Source organism: Sphaerodactylus townsendi, linkage group LG05 (genome assembly GCF_021028975.2).
Source record: "Sphaerodactylus townsendi isolate TG3544 linkage group LG05, MPM_Stown_v2.3, whole genome shotgun sequence".
In the NCBI taxonomy this organism is placed as follows: Eukaryota; Metazoa; Chordata; class Lepidosauria; order Squamata; family Sphaerodactylidae; genus Sphaerodactylus; species Sphaerodactylus townsendi.
The window spans coordinates 112,150,836-112,177,279 of NC_059429.1; the positions used below are offsets into that span (position 1 = coordinate 112,150,836).

Here is a 26,444-nt window from a genome sequence, read left to right on the forward strand (position 1 = left end):
TGAATCCATGAGGATCCGTTTAAAATCATCTGCATCTGGCTTTTATCCAGTCTAAGATCACTTTTCTGAAAACTTTCATTTTCTCCTTCAGTTTTTATCCAGCGTCATGGTGGGGCCAGTCTGTTTGCCACCCAAGTAGTAAAAAACAAAATTGACAGCAGCAACAAGTTAAAATGCTGAGCGAGTATCACACTTTAGCAGAACCATTCCTGTTTGGACAGGAGACAAGCGTTTGCGGGGAAAAACACGAGGGCTGCAATGGAGCAATGCAGCTGCCACGAGACTACAATCCCCAAAGGACCCTGCGGCCTGCCGGGTTCCCCCTTTTTTGTCTGGAGGGGGAAAAAAAAGGCGCTGTGTGGCCACGTAAAGCCTCCCCCTGATATCCTGCGAACTACAAATCCCAGCTGCCCTAGCGCTTGCCGGGCTGGCTCCGGCTCTGGCTTTTGAGGAGGCTGGTTCCTATTTTAAATCTAGGCAGCGAGCAAAATGGCGGCCAGGGGCTGAGCGGGAGCGGAGAGGCGTCGCGGAGGAGGCAACCCCCCTGGGCTTTTTCCCCCGGTGAGCGCGTTCACACGGGCGCGGGGAAGGACGAGGAGCAAGGGCTGCAAGTGCGGGGCCGGGGGGGGGGGGGGGGGAGTCGGAACTGTTGCTTGGTTGGTGGGAGAAGACTGAGGAAGGGAACTTGCGGGGGAGACCGTCGGTGCAGAAGTGCCGCCTCTTCCACAGGGGGGCGACGCTGGGCTGGGGGAGTAGTGAAGAGGGAAGGGCTGTGCCCTGGCCAAGAGAAGCAAGAGGGTCCCCCCTGCCCTTTGTGATAAGGCTGAGTCTGCCTCTCCTATTCCCTTGTGTTAGATGCAAGACCGAGGGTGCCTCTCGTATCTTAGTTGCAAGACTGAGTCTTCCTCCCATATCCCCTTGTGTTAGTTGCAAGACTGAGGCTGCTTCTCGTATCTTATATGCAAGACCGAGTCTGCCTCTGGTATCCCCTTGCTTTAGTAGTTCGTTGCAAGACCGAGGGTGCCTCTCGTATCTTAGTTGCAAGACTGAGTCTTCCTCCCATATCCCCTTGTCTTGTTTGCAAGACTGAGTCTGCCCCTCCTGTCCTCTTGTCTCATTTGTGTGGAGTTTGAGGTGGCCAAGGTTCCCGAGCAGAGCAGTTCCTGAGGTATGAGTAACTGCAGGTAGGATCATTTGGGGGGGCTCGCTTTGGAGAGGGGGCATGAAGATGCAGATTTCTTAGCCCCTGTCGGGTGGGTGTTTGAGGAAAGGATGGGCAGGACAGACATGGGGGGGGGGGAGGGCAAGGTCTCTCTTCAGCCTCCCCATCCACCTCCTTATCTGTTCCTGTTGAGCGTGGCTGAAAATGGAGATCGGGGGTGGGGAGAGTTGAGCGTGGGTGGTGTTAACTTGGAAGCCAATTTGGGAGAAAAGAGGGGCAGCCCGAAGGTCCTCCTCTCAGTTTTTGAGCATCACACCCCCTCTTTATGGCTTGCTTGCCTGGGGATGCCTTTCGTTTTTCTCTGCAGAATGGGTGGGCGATGCTCAATTGGGACTTGAGGGGACCCCTTGGTGCGTTTGTTGCCCGCTTGTTCCCTGTAGCCATGGCCAGCTTTCGCGGATGTTAGCTGGAAAGGAGAAGCCTGAGCAGCTTCTGGTTGTGAACGGGTGTGTGTTTGTGTGTGTGTATAGAGGGGTGACTGTAAAGCCAAAGCGGATGATGGGTGGCAGGGCAGAGCCTCGGTGCTGTGGAAACTGTAACTGAAACAATCCAGCGATTAATTTTTTTTTTCCGAACAAGCATTTGCCTGTTTTAAAGTTTTGCTCTGCAAGGTGCTGGCTGCTTTTCAAGCCTGTGTCTTTGCTTTGCCAAGTTTGGCGTGGATTCCCCCCCCCCCCCCGTTTCTAAGACTATTTTTGCATTGAAGCTAACCACGGTATCTTTTAAAACAATGCTCTTGTGTTTGAAGGTATCTTAAATAATAAGTCTCTGTAACTCTAACAGATATTATGATTTTGTCCTCATGGTTGTTCAGCGGGCTTAAATCAATATTGGCTCTCTTCACACGAATTATTAGATGCGTCTGGTTCCTGACACATGAAGGGAGTGTATTGTGTATACTCTGACACAGATATACTGTGGCTTACTGGAACCATTTAAACTGCAAAATCCCACATTGTAAGGGTTGTTGGATATATTTTTTTCTTGATAAAAGAACCTGAGGTGCTGAATAAAAATAGCTCGTGTGGTTTGTCCTCATTGGTTTCCCCCTGTAATTTTACTTTTCTTTTGACACATTATTGCTTTAAATCACTTTATTTGTTCAATAAACCATGCATGAAAATATAGGCAGTCTATAGTGAAACTATATCATTCCTGCTGAAGAGGTAGTATATTTTTTCTTGACTATGCTGTACGTAGTGTTTAGTATCCAACGTAAGACCAAACAGCTAAATTGATCTGTAAGTTTTTAATGTTTAATTTGTGTAAGTTTTATAGATGGAATAAACCTTCATTGTATACCTTTTGACTTGAAAGTTTATATTGCATGTTTGTGTATTGTATACAGTAGCTTATCAGATAACTGTGCCAAATTACAGAGTAGAATTATAAAGTCACAATAGAATAATAAAAAAAATCCCAGACCAGTATTTTTACATTGTGCTGAACTTAACAATACAACTCACGTATAATAATGGAAACAAAAAACACTGTATCAATATTGGAGGAAGCAAAAATGCAGTGGAGCAAGGGAAGACAATTGTGTGTAAGATGAACATTGGCATGAATGCCTAAAATGATATTGGACATTGGAGGTTGCTTCAGGTCTTGCATGTAAATGAGCAATATGAGCAGTAATCGAAAATCGTATTTTTTGCATTGTGTTCACAAAGCAGCCTGAGATAAGCTGTTACACTCCTCCTTGGCGCAAATAGAAAAGACTCTTGTCTGTCATGTAAAATATTCCACTAAAAATATTAGGGCAAATATAATTTTGTGATCATATTTTCCCCTCCCATATTTGTAAAAATTGAGAACGATTGTCATATTGTCTGATGGAATTACATATTAGGAGAGGCTCAGAATTTAACTGGACTGAAATGGGCATGTGCACTAAATGGCTTTTTAGATATTGCTGGAGGTAGTGGTGTTAACAAAGAACTGTGCATTATTAGTTTGACATGTAATTGCTTACTTGAAATAAAATAGGAGCATTCTGATGAACAAGTAAGCTTGGATGTATGACTCTTAAGTCTAATAATACAGACTGAAAGGATTTGCTTTGGAATAAACTTTAAAAAAACAAATGTCTAATAACATATCACAGATATTTCTTAACTTGGATCTCTTTAGAGCATATTCAGATCATACATGTATGCAATCAAGGGTGTGTTTTCATGGACACTTGCTTGTAACATTTAACTCATTGTGGCTTGTTTCTCACTAAATATGTATACGTTGGGTTTATAGCTACAGTTGCCAGCACCAGAGGGATGGATGGCAGGGGGCACCTCCTGCCAAATTTAAGTACTTCTGGTATGATAATAATCTTGTCTGTTAAAAAACTTTCTGTACACTAATCCAGTTTCCACTTTCCGTCTGAGATTCAGATGTGCAGCCTGGTTTTGTGTGGTTGACTTCCCTTCCCAGCTCAGCCCCTGGCACTAGGTGCTATGGGTAACTGGACCCTTTCTGGTCACAGAGCCTGATAAATTAAAACATTGATATAGTAATTAATGCATTAAAAATAATTTCTCAAAAATTGGGACAAGCATTGATCCATTTCATAGGGGCCAATCACTGTTTTGGTTCTGGTTGCTGTTTAAATGTGGAGTTGTTGTGATCTTCCAATTTAATCAGAGAAATGAATAATTAATTGGTTTCAGTTGTAGAAACAATGCTATCCAAAACCGGGTATCACTTTATACATAACTAAGGCTGCAATCGTATTACAGAAAGCCCCACCGAACACATCGAAATTTACTTTTGAGTAAACATTTATTTCTTTATTGAAATAGTTATATTCCACCTTTCCTCATGGCCCAGGGTAGCTAACAAATCATCATTCAAACATCACAGTTTAAAACCAGCAAAATGAAGTCGCAAATGACCCTGCTCCAAATTATATTTACAGTTTATAATCCATTAAAAGACCTAGTAAATGAAATGACCAGGTAGTACTCCTAAAAGTGGGAGATGTAATGAAGAAGGCATGGGCTCTGGTTGATGACAGTTGGACTACCTTAAGTGAGGAGAAAGCCTGTGTGTGGCAGCCCAAGGGCCTTAGATGGGAATTTATGGTTTCCTAACCAGAAGAGACTACCTGCCCCAGAGCTGCGCCGGCATAACTGAGAACACTGGCATGGTTGAGGGTTACCTAGAGACATTCCTGGGGGTGGAGCTTGCCTTAGTCAACTTCCAGCAGGAAGGCTTACTCCACCGGAAAGGCTGGTGTAACTCCATTTTTGTCAATGGGGGCTTTCAAGTGGTTGGGGATCCTGCAGTTTTTGCTGCCTTCCTGGAAGCCCTGTGACGACCTCTGGACTGAGCTGTCAGGGGCTTCACCAGTACCTTGAATTGGACTAAGAAAAAAACTGGCAGCCAGTGTATTCTTGTGGACTCGAAGGGTCCCCAGTTCTCTTGGAGGAATAATGTTGTAAAGTTTAACTCCGTATCCAGATATGCCTCTGATGACTATATGAGACTGTTATATCCAAATCATACACTTTATTTTGTTTGTTACAAAATTTGTGCTCTGTATTTTCATCTTTCCCCCTGTCACTTAACATCAGATGTATGTGCTAAGGTAGCATAAGGTACAGCAGTTTACAGGTTTCTGTCTCTTCTTTAGAAAACCAGGGCATTTATATAGTACTTTTAAATTTCATAAGCCTACTGAATGGTACATTTTAATTCACCCACTAAGTTGTGATGTATTTTATATTGTTAAAGCAATTGTATAAGTTCAGGTGTGATAACAAAGAAAATATTTCAGAAGTCACCAACTTGTCAATTGTGTGCTGTCTGAAGCTTGATGACTCCCTAACAGCAGACCTGTTCAGTACTGGTAGAGAGGGAGATATGGCTAGCTACATCCTGGCCACATCAGCTGTGCAGTGCTGGGTCAGTACTGAACAGCTGATGGGACCAGGTGCCTGGCCTGTCTCCGATTTTGTTTCATTGCCAAGATGGGACCTGAGGAAACAAAGATGGAGGAACATGCATGGCTTGCTTTCCACACTTGGTTGAAACTTGCTGCAACAGTGGCAAGGATGAAGGAGAACAGAAAAACATGGAGGGACAACGAGGTTAGGTAATCTTAGATCATTATTCTTTATTAATTAATCTGCTGCAGAGCTCTTACTGACTTTTTAAAAACTAGAATGCTTTTCCAAATCAGGGGGACAGAGAATTTCAGTGATGTGTGGTCTGATCCTACACACATTTACTCAGAAGATGGGTTTAATGATCTTACTCCCGTGTAGCTGTGCATACGATAGCATCCTTGAACATGTGAAGTTAAAGCGGGAGAATGGGGAGGGAGTACCCCCCATTTCCTTTGGGAAGTGATCCTGGGTCTGAATTCCCACCTTCGGAAATAACCGTTGTGTGCCCCTGAAATATTGTATGTTTCAAATTCTTTTCCCCAACACTTCTTTGCCTTTCTGGGGAAAAAAAGATTTCCGGGGTGTTGAAGTTGTGTATCCTTGTTTAACTTTTAGGCAGAATTGTAATCTCATCTTCTAAAATGGGAAAAGATAGGGTGGAGGATCTGCCCACAAACTCACCAGGGAGAGACTGTAAGACTCTCTCCAGTTCATTATATTGGGGAGCATATGCAGGAAAGAGAAAACATTAACTGGTAGGATTTTCCTGTGTTTAAGACCGTCTTTTGAACTTCCTTAAGCTTTCAGGTTTCAGCATTAACTCATCAGGTGAATGTGGGAAATACTGAAATGGGTATGCTGGCAGATATTCAGTGACAAAGTCCACCAATTTCCTTATAAATTTACTTTTCTGGGGTGCACCTGCTCACAACATTAAGGTGCCCACTGGGCAGTGGGGCTTGTTGAGTGATGAGCTAGTCGAGAGCTATCCTCTTGCAGTCATCAAGCTGCCTGTCATTCTGTATCTTGTTCCAAGTGTTCGAGGTGGCACATAGAGGCATCCCCCATCCTTTGTACATTTCATCTATCATGTTCTTCTTGTACCGTAGTCTGTTCTCCTGCTTCCAAATTCTCATAATGCTGCTTGCTGGACATTGATGTGGCAATGATGGGAAGTGTTGGCATTAAAACCAGCCTGAGCTGCAGGTAACCCTCATCTGAATATACTTTTCTTTGATACTGTGGCACCAGCTTATCCTTCGGCAAGCTTTCCCCATTTGTCTCCTTTTAGCTTCTTGCAATCAAGCAACCTACCTTAACAATCTGTATAGAAGAGAGGAGTACATCTGATCATTATTTAAATGCGTATTCAAAATTGATGTTAGAATTCAACATGCTATTCAGATCTGGATTATTTCTAAATAGTTAGCAGGGATGTTTGACTGCTGTGGAAATGACTATAAATGGTTTGTTAGTAGTGATGGGTTTGTAAAATGGTTCAGAGAAGAGACAGGGAGTGGGTGATATTAGGGGGCATCTAAACATTCAGTTCCAAATAATTAATATTTATTTTTATCTTATGTATTTTCATTAATATTTAGTCCATTTGTAGGCCACCTTTCTTATTGAGATGCAAGGCAGGTGGCATTTTAAGTATTCAGAAGATGATGCAGTGGTTTCTGCTGATTTCCCCCCTCTGACTACAAACTTCTACTCACCCCTAAGGGTCTTCTCACCCCCAGCAACATTTTAGGATGCAGAGTGGATTGCGATTGGACAGAGAAATATAAAAGTCTTATTCATGAAGTCCAGGGATGGTTATATAAGAAGAAGAAGAGTTTGGCTTTATACCCTACCTTTCTCTCCTGTAAGGAGACTCAAGGTGGCCTACAAGCACCTTTTCCTTCCTCTCCCCACAACAGACACCTTGTGAGGTAGGAGGGGCTGAGAGAGTTCCGAAGAACTGTGACTAGTCAAAGGTCATCCAGCAGGAATGTAGGAGTGCAGAAACACATCTGGTTCACCAGATAAGCCTCTGCCACTCAGGTGGAGGAGTGGGGAATCAAACCCAGTTCTCCAGATTAGAACCCACCTGTTCTTAACCACTACACCATGCTGGCTCTCCAGCATTGTTAAGTAGCTGGCGGGTGGCCCATGCACAGTACAAAGTAGGAGGTGTGTGTGAGAAGAAGCATGGAAAATAGCAGATATTGTTGGTACAGAGTTAGGCTTGCCTTTACTTGAGTAACCATACAGCATCCATCCTAATAGGTGATTGCAGGGGGTTGCTGCCAATTGTGTCTCTGCTCTCCTTGAATCATGACCATATTGGAAACCAAATTACCCACAAACCTCTATTGACAGCTCAAAGTCGAACATGCAAGATCTGAGGCAAGAGGAATGTTGATGGAGTTGGTTGCTGGTGAAAGGATAGAGAACTGCTTTGTTAAAAGGTTGGAGTTGATGTTGAGAGGGGTATAATTGCACCACCTTCTCAATCTGCTCAGCCGTAGCTTGCTCAGCAGCAAGCTGGGTGGCCACATAAATGTTCTGATTGAACTGGGTTTCCTCATTATCCTGGATACTGTAGCATGCTGTTTGTGGGATCTTCTTCATGCAGCAAAACCAGGTAATATCTATTGAGAGATGCTGGTGTATTCACTAAACAGTGTGCTTATCAAGCTAGTGATTCTTGGAAAGTATGTCCAAGTCTATTGTCGAAGGCTTTCACAGCCGGAATCACTGGGGTGCTGTGTAGTTTCCGGGCTGTATGGCCATGTTCTAGCAGCATTCTCCTGATGTTTCGCCTGCATCTGTGGCTGGCATCTTCAGAGGATCTGAAGATGCCAGCCACAGATGCAGTCGAAACGTTAGGAGAGAATGCTGCTAGAACATGGACATACAGCCCAGAAACCACACAGCACCCCTATGTCCAAGTGGCTCCGGTTGTAGTGAATCAGGATAGTTTCTTATCTCATTGATGTGCTTGTAATGGAGGTGGATGGTGAAGCCATCTTGCTGGAACCCAGGGTATCTTTCAAAACTGGCATAGCAGCAGCAGCAGAAGAGTTGGTTTCTATACCCTGCTTGTCTCTACCTTAAAGGAATCTCAAAGCAGCTTACAGTCACCTTCGCCTCCCCACGAGAGACACCTTGTGAGGTAGGTGGTGGCTAAGAGAGTTCTGAGAACACAAGGTCACTCAGCAGATTTCATCTGTAGGAGCAGGGAAACAAATTCACTCACCAGATAAGAGTCTACCACTCATGTGGAGAAGTTGGGAATCGAACCCGTTCTCCAGATTAGAGTTCACCTCTCTTAACCACCTTATCATACAGGAGCTATGACTGGAAAAGTCAACTGTTACCTGGGACTTGGAGTTTATTCATGCAGGCATTCATTCGTGTCCACTTCCCCAGCTCTTGTTTAGGGATCCAAAATCTTTGTATATACGAGGTTGTGGTTGGAGCAATGTTTTAAGAAATAAAACAGTTAAATGGTCAGTTATTTTTGGCTACCAAAGAGGTCAGGAAAAGCGAGAGGGGAAAGAATTCCAGGCAGGTGTACAAAATGTTAAAACACAACAGCTTAAAACAATCAGTGGCAGTAATTATGTTGGCTGAATGTTTCTCACCCACAGGTAGTCCAAATAGTTCACAGAAGGGAAAAGAGGAAGGGAGGCAGAGTGGAGAAAAGGAGAGAGGCGGGCTGGATGGGACCAAGGGGAAGGGGAGACATGAGGAGAGGAAAGTAGTCTGTTGACTTGGGGAGAGGTTTGATGTGAGGCAGTTGGGTAAGGTTGGATGGGCACAGTGATGAAGAGGAAGACCTTTTGATTTGTACCTCGCTTGTCTCAACCGTAAAGAGCCTCCAAGTGGCTTACAAACCTCCTTCCCTTCCTCTTCCCACAACAGAAACCTTGTGAGGTAGGTGGAACTGAGAGAGTTCTGAGAGAACTGTGACTAGCTCAAGTTCACCCAGCAGGCTTCATGTGTGGGAGCAGGGAAACAAATCTAGTTCACCAGATAAGAGTCAGCCACTCATGTAGAGGAGTGTGGAATCGAAACCAGTTCTCCAGATTTAGAGTCCACTGCTCTTAGCCATTAAACCACGCTGAGCAAGGATCAGGTAATTTGAATTGGACCACCAGTGGGAGGCTGAGGAAAGGAGATCGCAGAGCGATGGGAAGGGAGAGAGGTGGCTTTTGAGAAAGATGGAGTCTTGGGTCATACATTACCTGTGCCTGGTATGAGTCAGTATGCAGAGATGTGCGAGTTAAGCTTGGGAATGATATTGTGTTAAAAGTTTGGGGGCGGGACAAGGTTCAGGTTCCTTCTGGACATAAGATGCTTTGAAAAGGAAAAAGATCATACTCTAGGAGGTGTTAGCTAATCGTTACCAAATTGCTATGTCCATAGTTCAGTTTTATGCATGTTTGTGTGGAAAATAGCTTGAGGTTTTTTTTCTGGATTAAAAAAATGTTTGGATATACCTTTTTTTTTTTTTGGATAACTTGTCCAACCTTTTTTTAAGAAGAAAAAAATCCTGCTTAAACTACAATAAAACTTTAAGGAGTGATTTTAATTTAGTTCTCAGCTATTCCATCTTTCCCTGTAGTAGTCTTTAAAAGGTTATGATTAGCAGCTTAAAATAGGTTTACTATATTAGGTAATGTCGTGACTGTGTAGAAAAACATGCGCCTACTATGTTGGTTGTGCATCAGTTGAATACAGTATTATGTGGAGTTAATACATAACTGATTCAACATTTTCTGGGAAAGACTTGGTTTCTGAAACATCCTGAAATGCTTGCTTTTATCAGATTCTCAGACTGCAAATACACAAAGCATTGTTATGGCTGCAGATAGACAAGTACATGATTGATGTGCGCACTCTGTGCTTCTGAAATTTACTTACTGTAGCTTTCGGAGATCACCAAGGCCATCTGCCAAAAGAACATTACGGAACTTTTGTGCCTCTCTATCCTATGAGGCTCTAGAAGACTAGGGTTACCCAAATTCATAGGAAAATGGAATTGTTGGTGTTAAATTAGTATTAGTAAATTAGTAATCTCTTCATGCTGCCCCCCCCCCCCCCCCCGATTATTGGTGCTGGGTTATCGGAACACAAAGCAACCTAAGTGTGGAGAGAAGGGTTTTTTGGGGGGCGGGGGAGGAAATTAGACTAAGAGGTTTGGGTTTATACCAAAAGAACAGTATGACTAATCTTGGATTCTAGATCAGGATTCTGAAACCTGTGGCTCTCCAGATGTTCATGGACTACAATTCCCATCAGCTCAGAACAATTGGCCATGCTGGCAGGGAGATGGGAATTGTAGTCCATGAACATCTGGAGAGCCAATCAAGCCTGAGCTCTCACTGAGACTGTTGTATTCTGTCACATTAGGAGTCACTAGAAAAGGCAACTAATGCTACAATAAATTGAAGGCAGCAAGAAAAGACGAAGACCCAACAAGTGACTCGACAACTCTCTCACAGCTTGGCAGTTAATCCCCGATGGACTAATTTCAGAGTGGACTAAAGTACACTTGTTTTGAAGCACCATGGAAATTAAGGAACTTTCAACAAAATAAATTTACAACATCAGGTATTAGGTGAGCCAATAATTAAAAAAAATGTAAGTAATGGTATGTGGGGGGGGGGGGGGATAGGAACAGTAGCTTGAAAGCACCATTTTCATGATGCACTAATTTCCCCCTGAGTTGGAGGACATCTTGTGATGATTCCCACCATCCAATCAAAAAGACAGGAAATGATTCTTTTTTCCTCTTCTTGTTTGGAGTGGATTTCTCCCGCTCTTTAGTTTGGTTGCTCTGAATACCAGTGAAGGCTAGTGTAAACTCCGTAATAACTTTGGTAAGTTCAATAACTTCAATAGTGTCATGCAAATCATAGCTAGCAGTACATATGTAGTATGCCTAACTAGGTGAACAAACAGCAAAAGGTAAGTTATACACAGAAACAAATATAAAAACAGTCAGGTTACCTGATAGAGAAGTGTTTAAGGTCTTAGATTTAAAATGAAAGTAAAGTGAAAAGATGATGATGACTCTTATGGAGGGCAAGATGTCCTTCTGCTCAGAGGAGAAGGATCCTTCACGGGTAAGTGCCAATGGTCGTTTTCCCTGAACTGGAGGACACCTTGTGGTACCTCCCAGAGCAGTGTCCCTTAAGAGAGTGGGTCGTCATCAGGAATGCAGAGAACATGTTGGAGAACCTTGTGTCCAAAGGCTGCATCAGCAGAACTATAAGAGTTAATTTTATTGTGCGTGTTGAAAGTTGAGATAATTAACCATGTGGCAGCTTTGCATACCTCTTTAATGGAAGCAGTCCTGCAGGAACCTTAAAATGGTTGAGACATCAGACCCAGCTGGGTCAAACTTTTTCCTCTTTGCCTAACATATGAAGGCCTTTCATGAGACATCGTAAATTCAGTTAGTTTGTGAACTCTTAGAGGCTAGGATGGTCTGGGCAACCTGTTCTGTAAGACCAGCCTTCAGTAATGCTTCCCGTTGAATCGCCAGGTGGCTAGCCTCCACTTTTCTTGATCTAGGTGGAAAATCAATCCCTGCTGCATCATGTCCCATTGAATAGACCAGGGGTCTGCAACCTGTGGTTCTCCAGATGTTCATGGACTACAATTCCCATTAGCCCCTGCCAGCATGGCCAATTGGCAATTTGAGAGGCTATTGCAGGGGTCTGCAACCCGCGGCTCCGGAGCCGCATGTGGTTCTCTCAGCCTTATACTGTGGCTCCATGTGGCCTGGAGGTCGGAGGGTAGTGTGGGTGTGTCCCTCCAGCCATCCAGAGCAGCCCTGGAAGGAAATGTTGAGTGGAGGGTTCGAACTGGAAGCGGCTCCGTCCCCTCCACTCATCTCTCCTTCCAACGCTGCCCTCTGACCCCTGGAGGTTGGAGGGTGGCATGGGCGTGTTCCTCCAGAGTAACCACCATCCCCCCTCTGCCATCCCCACAGCTGCCACCCGTAGGGCAGAGGGGGGTTTCCCTGCCTGGCGCCGCTGCCTCCCGCAGTGTGAGAGGCGGCGGCACCGGGCGGGCTGCAGCTACCATCCCCCCTCTGCCCCATGGAGCAGGCAGCCCCACTCTGCCCCATGGAGCAGGGTTTCCCACTGCTGCCTCCCACAGCGCAAGAGGCAGCGGTACCGGGCAGGCCCTACAGAGCAGCGCTGGAAGGAAAGGTGAGTGGAAGGGCCGAACCGGAGGCGGCTCCATGCAGACCTTCCTTTCCGGCTCGGTAGATCTTCGGGGCCGTGGAAAACGGGTCCAAATAAAGGTTGCTGACCCCTGGGCTGTTGGATGGACAGCTGTTGTAGCGTTGAGTACCAGGGCCTTCTGAGGCGTCTATTGTGGGGAGAGGAAGGGAAAAGAGTTTGTAGATCGCTTTGAGATACCTTACAGGAGAGAAAGGCAGGATATAAAAAACAACTCTTTTTCTGTTGCTTCTATGCGAGTTTTGAAAGATACCCAGGGTTCCAGCAAGATGGCTTCACCATCCACCTCCATTACAAGTCCATCAATAAATTACGAAACTATCCTGATTCACTACAATCGGAGCCACTTGGACATACTTCTTCTCTTCTAACTGCTGTACCAACAGATTTTGATAAATCTTGGTTAGAACCCCAGAACGTTCTGCCTGCAGGGGTAGTGGTGGCAGTCAGTTCTCCTTCCCTTTGGCGCTCCAGAGGGTGAGGAGGGCTTCTGGAGCTATGGGGGAGAGAACAGTAGATAATCTTGTGCTTAGTCAGTTGATCCTGGTGGCAAAGCAGACTATACAATCCAGCACTGAAACAAATAGACATGCTCGAATTTAGAATTATTTTTAAAAACTAACACATTTCCCCAAAATATGTACTATTATAGTAAATCTGGAGGGGGCACCTAACACTAAACGCTGTATTGTAAAAAAATTCTCTGGATGGATACTGAAAGAGCCAAGAAGGTTACAAGCTGATAATGATGAAAACTCAAACGCCGATTTGGGCATGGAAACCTTGGTTACACAGTGGTTTGAGAGCTAATGTGTTTAAAATGTGCATCTTGCTGCGGAGCAATTGTACTCTGGCAGGAGTGCAAAATTTTGTTTTCCTTTCAGACAAATTTGGGTCTGTTAATGAGTCTGTCCCCCCTTCCTCAAGACTCGCGTTTGCAGTGAAGTAATTTACAATGACGTGGAATTCTACGGAATATGGAAGTGGTCACATGTAATAATGACTGCATTTTTTGACCATTCCTTTTAACCACATGCTGCTGAAGTTCTCTGTGGTAAAAACTAGGCAAAAGTAAACTATGGACAAGATTGATCAGTGCTGGCTACAAAATAAGAACAAGTACTATTGAAATTAGTGGATATTAACCAGTTGTTTTGTAACTGAGGTCTTGCATATCACTAGGAAAAATGAGGCTAAAAAAACAAACTTTCTAATAATTTAGCAAAAGACTGAAGTATGACATATTCAGACAGTGAATTGGTATAATTCATTTAACCTTGTAGATGACAAAAGAAGCATTTGTTGTAATAGGGTGCTGTTTGGTTTCCGGGCTGTATGGCCGTGTTCTAGCAGCATTCTCCCCTGACGTTTTTTGCATCTGTGGCTGGCACTCTGAAGATGCCAGCCACAGATGTAGGCAAAACGTCAGGAGAGAATGCTGCTAGAACACAGCCATACAGCCCGGAATCCACACAGCACCCCATTGATTCCAGCCATGAAAGACTTTGATAATACATTTGTTGTAATGTCTGTAATTCAGAGATGTGAATCCACATTAGAAGTTTTCCTGAATGCAGTTTAAGCCCTGTCCCCACCGAGCTGCAAAAAGCATTTATCTCAAGGAAGACTAATTCTGGTGCACAAGCCACCAGATTTGCATTACTCTGTCCCTGAGTTTTGTTTGATGATTAGTAGTATACTTGATTTATTTGTAGTTGACTCTGTGAATTTGCCATCCTTTGAACCCCAAAATGTATTACCATTCTGTGTACAATATAGTGATGAGGATTGCCAGTTAGAGCATCTGGCTGGAAGCTTAAATTTGAATGTTCGTTGTTCCAATCAAGTAGGTGCTTTCTGCCCAGTGATCCCTGAGATTTACTTAATTGTTTATTTTTGATGTATGAACCAGAATATTCTGGAGCAGCAAATGGAAAAGAAAATCTTAATATGAATGACTAAATCCAATATATACAATTCCTCTAACAGGATAATCTCCACTGAGTTAGTTAAGTGGAAGAGTACCTATCTGGCTTCTTTTTGCTTTCTCTCTGGCCTTGTTGGTAAAATGTTAATGTACTCATATGGAGGAGGACATCCTCATTGATGCTCTTTGGTACCATAAGCCATACTATCCTTCTGGAAAGGCTGGTTGAATTGGGTGTGTGGAGAGTACCTTGCTTCAGTGGTTTTGCTGATCAACTCCATGGCACTTATATGATGGGGTCCTCAGGTATTCCCTCTTCACCCCCCTTGTTATGTAACATTTACAAAAAACATTTACAAAGTCACCAGAACTTTGGAACTCCCCTTCTGCCTAGGTAGATCTGTCTGTCTCCCTCTTTTGGCCTTTTCTGCCAGTGGGTGAAAACTTTTTTTTTTAGTCCTTCCTTTCTTGGCTCTCCTCTTGCATTGTTTGTTGTGTGGCTTTATTAAATTATTTTATAATTTTAAATGTTTTAAATTGTTCAAATTGTTCAAATTGTATGTACGCTGCCTTGGTGGTCATGATTGGGTGGAAAGGTTGTATAAAAATGTTTGAAATGAACACCAATAGAGGGAGACAGGTGACTCTCCCTGGAGTCATAAATAAATGTTTAAAATAAATAATTACTGTGTTTTTTTTTAATTATAAGCAGCCTCAAGCAGGACTCTGAAGAGGCAGTATAGAACTATTCTAAAAAAACATGAGTACAGGAGCCTCAAATGACCTTTAGATTTGGTTAGTTCAGGGGTAGGGAACCTGCGGCTCTCCAGATGTTCAGGAACTACAATTCCCATCAGCCTCTGTCAGCATGGCCAATTGGCCATGCTGGTAGGGGCTGATGGGAATTGTAGTTCCTGAACATCTGGAGAGCCGCAGGTTCCCTACCCCTGGGTTAGTTGAATCCCTCACAATTTTGGTTACAGGTACTACTAATCTGTAGTATGCGCATTATGAACATTTCCTTTTAGAAAGTTTTATCAGTGGGAGAACAACTTTGTTAGGAAGACAGCATTGAAGTGGCTACCTTGTTTTAAATATTATTTAGCTTGTTTGTTAAAGTAATACTTTACATAGGCATATGAATGCTGTGCATCTGATTATTTCAGTGATACACATTGTATATCTTAAAACTCTGAGGATCAGATATAGACATACTTTGTATTACTGTGTGCAAGGGCAAGAATGTTTCTGCGTAGTGTTCAGCCAAATGTTCTCCAGAAAACATTTTTTTTGGCTGGAAAAGGGTTTTTGATGGCCTGAAATCTTTTCAGAAAGACTCCTAAGCTTACTTTTTTTCAGAGCAATTGTGATGTAGTGGTTGAAGTTTTGGATTAGGATCTGGGAAATCCAGGTCGCTGTGGAAGCTTGCTGGCTGACCTTAGGGCAGCCACACACATTCAACTTGCCCTACCTTACAGGGCTGTTGATAAAATGGAAAAGAAGAGAATGATGTAATTTGCTCTGGGTTCCTACTAGGGAGAAAAGCTGTAAGTAAAGCAACCAAAACAACCTGTTGTTCCTAGTCCTAATTGGCTGCAACTCTGGTGTCATTTTTTTGGTTTGAAACATTACCCATAGTCTCTAAGACAGTTCTCTTTGACTACATGCTGGCATCCCCTTTTCATCTTGCTGCTGCTCTCCCCCCCCCCCCCAACATCCTTACCTTGCCTTGGGGGGTGTTTAAAGAGGGAGTTTGGGGTGGGGAAAGTATCTGCTGCTTCTCCACTGCTAATTGTAGCTTTCTGCTGTTTTGCAGCAGTTTTGCAAACTGAGATCTTATACCTGTATACCACTAAATACGGAGTTCAGTCCTAAGCTTCTGTCCGCTTACTGTAAAGCTGTCCTTATGGGATGTGTTTATTTAGCTATTTTCTTGGCTGATGTGAACGGATATAGAAGACCATTCTTATGGGACGTAGTTCCTCAGTGGGGAAAATATCCTGGCAGGAATACAAAAAAGTCACATTGCAATTCAAAATAATTGTTGATATTGTATATCCATGGGTGTAGCGGTTTGAATGTCAGATACAAATACCCACTCTGCTGTGGAAATTCGCAGAGTGAACATGAACCAATCACACATTCTCAGCCTCACCTACAATGAATTTGAGAAATACTCTCATAGTACATTTGACCTGTCATTTAGTTGAAGTAGACATGTCTAATATAATGACCATATGCAGACCCTTCAGTGATGCTTCTGTTTCATAGAAAAACATTTATCGTTCTTCATCAGCTTGAGTGTCCAATATTTGTCTGTTTTTATGATTATCAATATAAATACTGTGCTCACACAGTGGATATCTCGCAGTTCTTGAAGCCATAATTGTACGATCACTTTTTAAAAAGCAAACTTTACATTGGAGCTTAGATTTCAGCTTCCCACTTCCTAGCTAGACCATAGCTTTTCATCCTGCACTACATTGGTTCTTCTTTACCTCTCTGGCCCTCTTCTGGATGGCCCCCAGCACAGTCTCAGAAGGCAAGGGTGCCCAAAGCAGGACCTCAGAAGATGATTAATGGTTGGGTAGGCTATTAAGGGAGTAGGCAGTCCTTTAGATGTTTTGGTCCTAAACCATATAGATCTTTGGAGGCCAACACCAGCACCTTGAGATGTGCCCTGAAACAAATTGGGAGCCAGTGTGGATGGGCCAAGACTGAGGAAATCTGGTCTGTATGATGCACGCCAGTCAGCATCCCAGTTGCAACATGCTATACCAACTGAAGTTTCTGAACATTTTTCTCAGTGAGATTGGCATAGAGCAAATTGCTGTATGTGGGCCCTCAGTTACGGGGACCTTAAAACAGGCCTTGAAAATTTTTATTTCACACTATGAGCCAGACTTTCAGATAATAACTATGGCAGCTCCCCCACATTTACTTATATTGGATAAATATTACTAAGTTCAGACAGTTACACTATCATCTTAAACTCTCTTGGCACTCTGCAGAAACTGAAATCTGTCACTCCCCCCCCCCCCGGACTTTCCTCTTTAATTGAAAGTTTATATAAAAATATGTACCGAGTTAGATTGCACCATGGCAGTCCTTTTCTGACAATGTCCTCCACCCTTTCTCAAAATTCCCAAAGTGTCTACAAGCTTAATCTCTCCCTGGTCTGTGGAAACAAGGACCAGTGCAGAAAGATACCTGGAATTAATCTTTTATGACTTGGTTGGGACATAGATTTGGTTAAAACACCAGAAATGGATCCAGGTTCAGTCAATTATTGATTAATTGTATCTCTATGTGCATGAAACAGCAGTTCTGAAGACATTCCTTTGCTCTTGGTATGAGTCACTACAGATATATTTTATAATACATTTCTTCAGTTTGAGAAGGAGGAATGCTTCTTCTAAGATGGCTTCTGCTTGCTGTGGTTTTTGTGTTTAACATTTTTTTTAAAATCTGCTTGATTAATTCTCTACATATTGTAGTTTTACTTCTAACAGCTGGAAAGTCCACAAAATACTTAACCACTCTTCCTAGGAAACATAATTGGCTTATCAATTGCATGGAAAAAAATAATTTTAGTGACAATGGACTTCTATAAAAATCTGCTACCTGTAATGTTTGCAATGTATATTAGCTTCAGCAGAGCTACAGAATAGCAGTGGGTATTATATCTAGCAACATGATGTACCAGGTTGATGTGTGTTGCAAAGGGATGAGCCACTTTTGTGATAGTGTTGCTATAGCAACTACCTTCTGAGAGCTGCCTCAAGGTCACTCATCAGCCATAGCCCAGAGAGCTTAGATTTTAAGCAAAATATCAGTGCCTAAAAACACAATAACAGTTATTTGCTGTATTCAGTGTTACCTTGTGCTACGTTTCCTGCACACTATTTACATAGTGCTTAATTTAAAACGATTCTGAGGGTAAAATTGGTAATTCATGTGCGATTTTACTCTATCCATGTTAGAGGCAATCAGTTTTTACAAAGAACAAAAGTGAAGCCTTGTAGACATCAGTAGAAAGGATATGTAGTTGATCTTGTAATTCTTTAATTGTCTCTCTAACGGAATGTGAGAGAATTCTTGGATGTTTTTGTCAAGCTGAAAGTGTAATCAACAGCGCAAATGGGGTTAGCGCTAAGTATTCTTGTAAATAATCAGTATGGAACAAAGCTATGCGAGTTTAAATACAATGTAGTATTTTGAGAAGTAGAAATAGAAAAGCAGGCAACCATCATTGTGTTCATAGCTTTACCCATCTGAAGTCTGAATTGGGTAGGTGATGAGATGCACATACTTCATCTCCTCACTATCACTTTATCCTCACAGCCGACTTGGTGAGGGTAGTGAAGGCTGAGTGACAGGCAGAGTGATAAGGCAATCTTAGGAACATTGATTGCCAATCTGGACCCATTGGGTATACCTGAGTAGGATTCTGAGTAGACCTGTTTAGGATGGCGATGACAAATTCATGGTTGAGTGGAGATCTGAATTCCAGATTCTCCTATCCTAGTCTAACAGCGTTCTTTAGTGGTGGCGTAAAGTGCCGGCAAATCACAGCTGACTTTTGGTGATAGTGTAGAGTTTTCAAAACAAGAGACATTCAGAGCTGGTTGGCCATTGCCTCCTTCCACATCATGATCTTGGTAATCCTTGGTGGTCTCCCTTCCAGACACTAGTCATGACTGACCCTGCTGAGCTTCTAAGATCTGACAAGATTAGGCTAGTTTGGGTTATTGAGGTCAGGAACTTAGGGATTCTGTATTTATGGAACTTATAAATCTGTTCACTTCATTTCCTCCAGTCCTTTGAAGATACATTGGGTCTGCTCCAGGGCTTTAGAAATTATCTACCTGCGTTTCCTAAAGGCTGATTTTAAAAAATCTTTTTACAGTTATGTGTCATTGTATGATCATAAGAACAAAACTATATATGATACACAGAGCTAAATATAAACATCCTGATAGCTGCAGGTGAGAGTCCGCTTGGTCCTTCCCCTTTGACAGCTTGTCTTCAGTTCCCTGTGTCCTTCATGACCCCCCCCCCCTTGCCGAATTCCAAGCATGCTTATTGAAACATGTCTCCCAAGTGCATGATGGCATACCTTTCATACATAGTGTTTTTTTACCCCTCTGATGACTGAAAGTTAAGAGATGCTTGTCTAAACAGGCAGTGTGTGTTTAACAAATAGCCTCTTTGGCTGCTGCTGAAGTAAAATATTACAAATAATATGTTGAAATTCCTAAATGATGACATGGTGAAACATTCTCCTTTAAGAATGTACTTGAAGAATGGAAGAACAGTTAAGACTGTACTAGTTGATTTTCGTTGGTCTAGGATTTTGGATCTAAACATCTGTGAAAAATAGTATGGAAAATGCTCCGCCTGAAAAGAGGATGAGCTTTGTCTGTTGCCCCTTTCTCAGTGACACCTGGCTACTAGTTCCCCAGCTGGACTTCATCACTAGTATCTATCTTATAAGGTCAGCACAACAATCTAGTATTATTCTTGCATGTTGGTTTTGCTAAGAAAAAGTCTTGTGTCTTGTGTCAACAACATATGCTAGAAGTGGTTCCCAGAAGGTTGAATGTGTTCTTCACAATCACTGTCTCAAACATTTTGTTCCAGTTCTAAAACTGCTGTGCTCTTTGGGATCCATTTGTAGATTAAATCCATGCAGCTTTCTCCCTTTGCCAGTGGAAAATGCAGGAAGCTCACCTCAGTTAACATGGAACAAGTCTTAGCTTTTGCACAAGCGAAAGACTGTTTACATTATGTGGGGGCAAATTTGTCATCAGTGTCCCTCCCAGCTCACCCCTTCCAAGTCTTACGGTCCACCTTTAAGAGAAGAGCAACCATCTTTGGGTCTTGACCTACAGTTTAAGAACCTGTAATAGACCTACTACAGCCTTGGATACTGATTCCCCCCCCCCCCCCCAATAGTCAAGCTACTGAAGATGGGGGTAAAAACATTGTTTGGAAATGTTTGCCCAAGTAGCTTTAAGTGGGAACATTTCAATCTCCTCCCTATTTTTCAAAATTAATTTTTTCATATATTCACAAATACATGGTGCAGCTTCCTACACAACCATTTTCACAAATGTGCACAGCTGTAGCTTGCAAACTGTTTGGTTTATTGGACAAGGAAACTATTCTCTATCCAGCTTTCTTAATCTAGAAAGTTGGGAGGTAGTTAAAAGAAAGCTGCCTGAAAGACAGACTACTTTAATGTAGCTGTTTACAGAGCAAAATTAACACAAATTTCAACTGTTTACAATAAGCTAACATTTGCTTGACCTGATTCAGTCATAGGTTCTAGGAGAATTTATATGAGCACTTGGAAATCTCTTGCCTGGATTGGCTTTCTCATTTATTTCGTTTGTTGGGTGAATTAGTTTCTTCATTTAAAATAAATGCAATATCCAGATATACCCTGATTCATGCAGTTATCTGAATTAGAATGTATGATTTCCATTTTGTGTTTAGTGCATTGCTAAGCAGAATTTCATATGTGGGATGGTGACAGTGGAGAGGTAGTCTCCTCAGCTGTAACGTTAAGCAGAGACGAGACCGTGGTATAGGAGGGTAGGTTTGGGAGTGAGCTAAAGAAGAGAACATGGGCACTAGTGAGGAAGAATGGTAACAGTTGCAAGTCTGGGTTTAAGAGGAGCATTTTGAATTGCTGTGGTATGGTGTGGTGTAGTGGTTAATTAGCTGGTTTAACTAATTAGCTTGTTTAGAGCCAGTGTGGTGTAGTGGTTAAGAGCAGGTGAATTCTAATCTGGAGAACTGGGTTTCCTCCACCTGAGTGGCAGAGGCTTATCTGGTGAACCAGATGTGTTTCTGTACTCCTACGTTCCTGCTGGGTGACCTTGGGTTGGTCACAGTTCTTTGGAACTCTTTCAGCCCCACCTACCTCACAAGGGTCTGTTGTAGGGAGATGAAGGGAAAGGAGCTTGTAAGCCACCTTGAGTCTCCTTACAGGAGAGAAAAGTGGTGTATAAATCCAAACTACTCCTCCTCCGCTGCTGCTGCTGCTGGTGGTGGTGGTGGTGGGCAATCCTCATTTCAAATGTCCATCTTGGCTCCAGCTCGGTTTTAATGCTTCAAACCAGAACGTATGAATTGGCACAGTGCTACTATTTGTGTCTGTCCATGTACATTTTTAACATTGCATCTCTGGGCTAATTCAGCTGTTCAGGTGGTGCAGTTTTTCCACTTCATATACCTTTTCTTTCCATATGGAAGAAATTTAAGTCTAACGATGTGAAAAATGACTGACAAAATCCTTTCTCCTGATCCGGAAGCCTTCTGAACTACTCACCAATCTCTTCTTTGTGGCTTCTGTGCATCACAAATCTAAAAACTCATGCTTACCGAGAGTATCACTCAAACCCATCCGGCTAAACTAAAGAGTTATTTCTGGTGCTGGCTACACTCATCTTGAGGACAAGGGCGTATTTACATCTCCCAAGTGGGTGGGGCTGCATCTTCCTGCTCAGTTCTTCCTAGCTATCACAGCAGCCGCCTTGTGAACTGTTTTTGCCTTGAACTGGACTGCTCTGTGGATTCCTCACTTTTCTGACCTCTGAGCTTGTATTTGGCTTTGCCTTATTTTGATTACAGTTTACCTCGATTTAGCAGGAAAAGCAAGTCTTCGAGCTTGCTGTGGCTTTTCTCTTTGTCTATGGTCCTTTGGACTACTATTAAACATTGTCAAAATTGTGTCAGTGAACTTCCCGCTCTGCTTTTTATTATTATTATTATTTGTTTAATTTAATATAATTTAATTTTACTTCTGAGTGAGGGGCACAAAGTTTACATCGCCAAAGGTTCACATAACAGCTGTTTCTCTCTACTTCCTGAAACAACCCTTCAGCCTTCTGGCACTTGTGATGTCAGGTTACTATCTTTAAACTTCACATTCCTTCTCGCCATAACCTGTCTGTGCAGAGCTTCAGACTTAACGTGCTCTCCTTACTCCATCTTTCAAAGATACAAGGAAGTATTTCGTCCTCAGTTGTGTTGTTGATCAAATTATGTTAGGAATTATGGCATGTTCCCTTGCCGTCTACGATTAGAACACAATCTACAAAGGGCAATCAATGGAGTCACTGCAGAATGAGTGTAATGTACGTATTCCATCTAGCTCCTACCAACTGTGGCATTTGGAGTACCATTCTGTTTCTGGATTTCTTTAATTACAGATTGGGTGTAATGATTCTTTCTCCATAAATTTGGTGAATGTGGAAGCTTGTGCTGAAATTCGCAAGTATTGTGAAATCTAGGCAATGCAAGATGGTCTAAAATTAAAATCTTTGGCATTTTGGTTTGTAATCACTAAACCCCAGTTTGTTAGGAGTAGAGCAATTGTTCCTTCCAGGCTACAGGTCATGGGAAAAGTGAAGGGGAGTTGAAACTTATTCTTGTTACAGCAAACCATGGTTTATGTTTATACTGCACAGCTAGTAGTATATCTATTATATAGTTTGTCATATAGTAAAATGAAAGAAACATTAAGAAGTAAATGTTTTTAATTTCATTAGTGGGATCAGTCATTGTTCTTTGACTGTTTATTGGCAGGTGGTTAACACTTGTAGAATCTGAAGATTCAGTTTCATGGAGTTAGAAAAGTAAAATATTAACTCCCCCCTCCTCCCCACTGGTTTGTAAAAATGGACAGAATTGCCTCTTAATAGTGTGAAAGGACCTAGTTACCTACTTAAGATCAAACAAGGAAACAACTTGATCTGAAACAAAATATTGCAGACACATCTGGCGTTTAATAAGGGGAGGATGGTTTATAAGACCTGTTTCTGCATTCAGCAATTACGAGCCCTTTGTGCTCAAAATAAGGTAAGTCTGTGCTGCGAAGGATGCTGCATTATTATTCTGCGCTATCCGAGATGATTCTCAAGACATTTGTAAAAGAAGCTCTGCTCAAGCTTGCTGTCTGTTTTTCTTTATGCCTCTTGTTTTATTGACTCTTAAAAGTATGTGGTTGGTCCTATAGGATTTTGGATGGTTTTTGTTTAAAAGTTTATCCCACCTCCTCAAATATACAAAATATTTAATTGTTTTTTAAACAGCTGCCATAAAACAGTAACAGAATGCAATGCAACACACTCATGAAGTGTTAGTTTTTCTTTTTTATTCGTTTTATCCCCATTCCATATATGCCTAAAATTTGCTTATGTGTTGTGATATGTAAGCACAGAACTCTATACCGGTCCTTTGTGGACACAGTACATCTTAGGAAACTAATGTTAGTTGTCCATGTCCTTGCCTGTAGCTTGGACTAGTAATTTCTTTTCTTTTTTGGGGAATGTGTGTGTGTGTGTGTGTGTGTGTGTGTGAAAGGTCTAACCAGTTCAGCTAAAGATTTAACCAACTAAATATTTAACCAGTTCAGTGATGCTCCATGTTCTTGGAGATGCCACAAATTCATAATTCAGTTGTTAGAGATATATAACTTATCTCTCTCTTTTGGGAGGGGCGGACCTCATTTAAATGTGGAATGTGGCTAAACAAAATCATCTTCAGTATTGTGCTGGCTTCTGAAAAGGTTATGTATACTGTGTAATTTTGTGATCAGCTGTAGCCTAGTTTGAGTAATTCTGCTAGAATCAAATTTTGTCTGTTGTTCCTTTTGAATGGCTTATGTTATCGATCATGTTTTGACATTCATAAACAACCATTAATCTGCAATAACACACATGATTGCAAAACCTCATAAATATAGTTGAATCAAAAATCCTACCGCTTACATGAAATAGTTGAGGTAAATAGGATGTTTATATAGTTTGCTTTTTGATCTGTAAGCAGTGCTTGCGAATTATTTGCTATATTTTTTTTTGCTGCTAATGTCAGCAATTGCATATAAGCATTACTCTACATAGTTGGGTATAACATGAGTATGTCAGCAGTCTTTGAAGGGTTAAAGTTGCCCAGACATGTTTGAGCCTCTTCATGGATTTTTTAAAAAAAAGGTTTTGAAGTATTATTAAGATTAGACTTGACTATGTTTTGAAGCATTAGTTTTAATGTGAAGTGCAGCCTATTATTTTTATACGTGTTGCGTGATAAAATCTTCGTGCAGTTTGAATAGCATTGCAGGTGGCTGGAATTTATGAAGGTAAAATTATGCATTGTTCATATCATTGATAACGTAATGGCTGTGTCTTAAAAATTCTGTGCCATTGTTTCGATGTGCAGGAAAATGTTTAACATGGTCTTCTGGTTTCTTTTGTTTGGAAAGTAGCATTGTGTAACGTGTAAGATTTCCCCCCCTTCTGCCTCCCCAGATATCAGAAAGGGTTTATACTTGGCACTGCTGAACTTATCTTTGTATTTGCAATTGCCAACACCCATCCCCATCCCCCACAGTCTGTTGCACAGAGGAGCCTGGTTTGCTTGCAGCTGCAGCACTAGACATCTTTCAGGAAGTGACCTTGGCTTGTATTAATCAAATTCAGAACACACAGAAAAGCTGCTTGGTAACATGCTGACTTGATATAAAATGTTTTAACATCCATTTTCTTTCAAAACGAGGCCATGAGGGAAAAAGAGGGTTTCTTAACTAACGTCTCCACTTAAAGGACTTTCTATAAACCTGTAGAAGCGGTTAACTACGGTGAGGATGATTTTAAAATGCCAAGCTGGAATGAAAATTTATTCACAAGTCCCATGTTTAAAAAAAGTAAGAATGTAAGAATCTGAGGTCCCAGTTTCTACTGCATTTACCATTAGCCGATATATTATGGAAATTTCAAGGAGCCAGTTCAGTCTGCTCTGCTGTGTTTATTGTGTTGGAACCAAAGTGGAAGTCTTTGAGTGGAATGCATCTTTCTTATCTTTCCATGACATTTGCAGCCTCTTGTACAGTCTGAAAACTTGCTCCTATGGGTCAGGAATCCTCATGAACAGCACAACATACAGTGCAACGTAGCTGAGAAAACCATGGTGTTCTGCTTATGGATCAAACTAATTTCATACGCGTAGCTTTAGGCCAGTGAAGAAAGATTTTTCTTCTGCCACCACTGTGTCGGCTGAATCTTACCCGACTCTATTTAAGATGGTTCATGACCTCTTAACACCTGATCCTTTCCTGTTTGTAACTGATCCATTAGCCGTGTTTGCTGACTGAATCTCTTAATTTGAGTGCCAACTGGAATACCTGAGGTATAGGTAGCCTCATCCAGTTGTTGATTTTAGTGGATAGTTTCAGATGGGTTTCAGTGAGGGATGCTGACAGGATCTTTAGAGTTGTACCCTACTGTTTGGACCCAAGAAGAGTTTCTTGGTTAATCAAACTTGTTCTAAGAAAGTGGTGTTTTCCCTCACTAAAACTAGTAACACATTGTTAATGGAAAGAGTCTAGTTCTTTTAAGGAGGCCATATTTAGATCTTCATCCCTCCCCCCCTCCCCACCCCGCCGCCACCATCTTTTGCAAGGGAAGAGATGATTCACCATGGACCTGTGCCCAAGCTATCTTTTTGAGTCAGGAGGATGAGCCAGAGGTGAGTTATTTCGGTTTTTAGCTAGGCAGTTCTTCCTTGTTGGTCATATGTGATCAGTCCACGACACAGCATATTGTATAGAAAATGTGTACTGGATTACAGGAAAGGATCCTCACTGGTTTCAATCCTTTGCCCAGGTGGACTCAGGGTTTCTGCTGGACGTGTAGAATCATCAGTTTGGCATTTGACCAGAAGGGTCTCGCAAGGTTCCCTGTTACCACAAATGCTTCTTAATATTTGCCAAGCAGATTATTGAGATCGTCCAGATTTTTGGGTGAGATGTTTGGAATGCCTGATTTAACATGAGATGTTTACAGAATTGGTTCCTTAGAAGGTGTAGGACCAATAAAGATTCCCTTGGGTGTAGCTTTTAATACCTCAACAAGTTCTAAGATCTCTTAAGTGATAGAATCCTTAAAACAACTTACTTAAAAGTATCACTCTGGGTACTTCTCTTGACGATTGTACTGTTACAGATGTGAAAGCAGGTTGTTGCTGAAAGTACTATCTGCTTTCCTCTCCTGTTGGATTCAGCTGGCCTGGCCATACTGATCCATACCTCTGTAACCTTGTGATTGAATTGCTATAATATGCCCTGCATAGGGCAGCCCTTAAAGCCAACCTGG

General features: G+C 42.0%; 1 protein-coding gene across 9 annotated transcripts in view; it reads left to right on the forward strand.

Moving 5' to 3' along the window:
• The first annotated feature begins 441 nt into the window (after window positions 1-441).
• NCOA3 (nuclear receptor coactivator 3) overlaps window positions 442-26,444 on the forward strand; it is a 115,256-nt gene continuing 89,253 nt past the window's right edge. For 4 of the 9 annotated variants that reach the window (XM_048496437.1, XM_048496432.1, XM_048496441.1 and 1 more), the window contains exon 1: window positions 442-561. The gene's annotated coding sequence lies outside the window, so the exon portion shown is untranslated. Of the gene's footprint in view, window positions 562-771; window positions 1,169-10,512; window positions 10,721-19,729; window positions 19,781-26,444 lie in introns of those variants that run through there. The other 5 variants (XM_048496433.1, XM_048496438.1, XM_048496435.1 and 2 more) reach the window with 5 other exon arrangements.